The following is a 2,750-nucleotide window of genomic DNA, read 5'->3' on the forward strand; positions in this document are numbered from 1 at the left end:
GGAGGCCAGGTGACCAGCCATGGTGGCGGACATCTGGCACATCGACAAGTGCAAGTGTACATGGGAGTGACCGTGTTGATCGAGTTAAGACGGCGGATGTGCGAGTCAAGCGGGGCTCAGGAGGACTTGGCGGCCGACCGGTCGAGGACGGCGGTGACACGTGTCGAGTGGCAGGAGACGCGTATGGAGTACGCTACTCGCTGCCAGTTTCGCGGGTTTGGGCCTCAAAAGATGGGCGGAGGTTCCGAGGAGGAACGGACGGCACGTGGCGGCATCGAGGAGTTCGCGTCGAGGCGAAGCTATCTCATGAAGGGCACGATGGCCGTCGGATGAAGATTACCTCTAGTTGGACCATACTGCCCTTGGGTTAAGTGGTTCGACTCTAAAATATCTAAGGGCAAAACTGTGATTTTGTAATAGCCCTATTAAATAGGATGAGGGAGCTCCCATCTCCCTCGCCTCTTTCATTTGCTTCATCCTTCCCTAGGTTTTCCCCTCCCCTTAGTTTTTCTTGAGAGAGGTCCACAAATTCCAAAATTTGTGTAAGAGAACAAGAGATTGCTGCGGGAATGGAGGCCCTAACCTCCTCGTGTCCTCCGGGATTCGATTTGTAAGTTGTTTGTGTGAATCGAGTTTGTGTTCTTCGCGTTCTTGTTTTCTCCTTCTTGTTATTGCCTCGTTTCTCCAATTTGACGTCGTTTTGATTCATTCCGTTTACACTAAGATGAACTACGACGTGAGTTGAGCCTTTCCACCGAAGGATTTCATCTAATTCCTCATGAGTTCATAGATCGGGGCGAATCAAGCTCTAGGGTTGGAAAACCGGTGTTTTTCGTGTTCATCCAATTTCTTGTTGATTGGCTTCAAATTGGGTGATGATCTCTTAGGAGTAGCTCACCTATTGCCTTGTGACCATATGGTTAAAATTTGGTGGCAATTGGTTTTGATTTGACCGCAAATCGAACGAATTTTGGTTGGAGGCAATTTTCAGGCGATCTGTTATGTGTTGTTTCACGACTCCCGGACAGTCCGGGGTTTACCCGTGGATAGTCCCCACTCGGGTTTTAGCCCCATCCAGAACCTGTTTTTCAACTTTGTTTTTCGCTGATTTGAATCGCGGACAGTTTGCCCCTTGGTACCGGACTGTCCGACGTTCATTTTTTGCTAGCGTACAAAATATGTTCCTTCGGTTCGATTTTCTGATTTTTGAACTGCGGACAGTACTGGTACTGTAGCAGACTGTCCGGGTGCTGTAGCGGACTGTCCAAGGTGCTGTAGCAGACAGTCTGCGGTTCCCTGTTTTGTGCTGTTTGGTCTGTTTCTCGCTCGTCCGTGCTCCGATTCGAGTTCCGTCTTTTAGGTTGGGTTTCTAGCAATCTAGGGAACTTCTCTAGGTTCTCTTGACACCCGATGGCTCGTGTTTTTATTGCTTTTGGTTGTGAACCTTTTGAGGTCGATTTTGGGACAGTGGTCGAAAGTTTCGAAAGAAATTTAAGGCTCCCATTTACCCCCCTGGTCGTCGTTTCCGGTCCTTCAGAACACCATCACTTGCAGCTTCACAAGCAAATTAAAACACAGCAAAGTAGCAAACTGAAGTCTCAGCTCTCCAGCTTCCATCCAGAAAGAAGGAAAAAAAACCAACAACCAACCATGATCAGCACCAAGAGGATTGCTCATCTGGCCAAGAAGTCGCAGTGGATGGCAGCGGGGAGGAAGCGCCTCACCTTGGCGGCGGCAACAAAGGAAGCCGACGAGTGCTGCAGCTCTGTGGCGAGCAAGGGCCACTGCACGGTGTACATGGCCGACGGCGCAGCGGTTCGAGGTGCCGCTGGTGTGCCTTAGCACCGCGGTCTTCTGGGAGCTTCTGCAAATGTCACAGGAAGAGTTCGGCTTCACGGGCGGCGACGGCTGGATCACGCTCCCCTGCGACGCGGCGGTCATGGAGTACACCATGTGTTTGCTCAGGAGAGGCGCCTCTGCCGAGCTAGAGCAGGCTTTCCTTAGCACCATGGCGATGTCGTGCCACTATGGCAGCCGTGTGGCGCCGTGTGTAGAAGCCAGCCAGCAGATTGCTGTTTAGTGCTGTTCAGTGTAGTGTAGATAGTACTAGTAGAGCAAAGATATTAAATAGATAAGTATTATTCAGAGCCTTATGATCCTGTAAGGCTGCAACTGATCAAGTAAAGTGTTACAAGAAGTTAGAGAGACTACTTACATATGTTTCCCTGGCTTATGAAAATTGTGAGGACTACTTTACATTACATGGCAACAGAGTTTATTGTGCAGAAGACTTCAAATCTGCGGCGGCCTTCGGGTCGATCTAGCGCCCACTTAGGATCGGAAAAAAGTGTCAGGGTAGGCTGTGTTCTCAATTGTGCGTTGGCCAAAGGAGAAGTTGGACCACCCCTTCTATTGTGGCAATGCTTGACTCAGGGCCGCAACCATTGGTTGGTTTGGACGCTACCGATCGTTGCACGTATAGGGGTTCGCCCCCAGGGGAAATGATACTTGACCCCACACCCCTTCGTATTGGCACCAGCAAGAGATCACATAATTCCAACAGTTGCTTCATGTGGCAGAAATGCACAGCGCAAAAGATACGGAGAAAGACAAAAGATGGAAGATAAAAACTGGCTATCAGGATTTTGGAGATGCCAATTGGCATGTGACTAGCATGTCATATACTCGTAACTTTCTTTGTTTCCATGCCATATCTCCTGGCCTGTATTTTTGACCCTTCAATGCATATA

At 49.5% G+C, this 2,750-nt stretch overlaps 1 pseudogene; it reads left to right on the plus strand.

Moving 5' to 3' along the window:
* The first annotated feature begins 484 nt into the window (after window positions 1–484).
* On the plus strand, window positions 485–2,189 carry LOC136552250 (auxin-responsive protein SAUR36-like; annotated as a pseudogene).
* Window positions 2,190–2,750: the final 561 nt, after the last annotated feature.

This window comes from Miscanthus floridulus, chromosome 4, assembly GCF_019320115.1.
Source record: "Miscanthus floridulus cultivar M001 chromosome 4, ASM1932011v1, whole genome shotgun sequence".
Taxonomy (NCBI): domain Eukaryota; kingdom Viridiplantae; phylum Streptophyta; class Magnoliopsida; order Poales; family Poaceae; genus Miscanthus; species Miscanthus floridulus.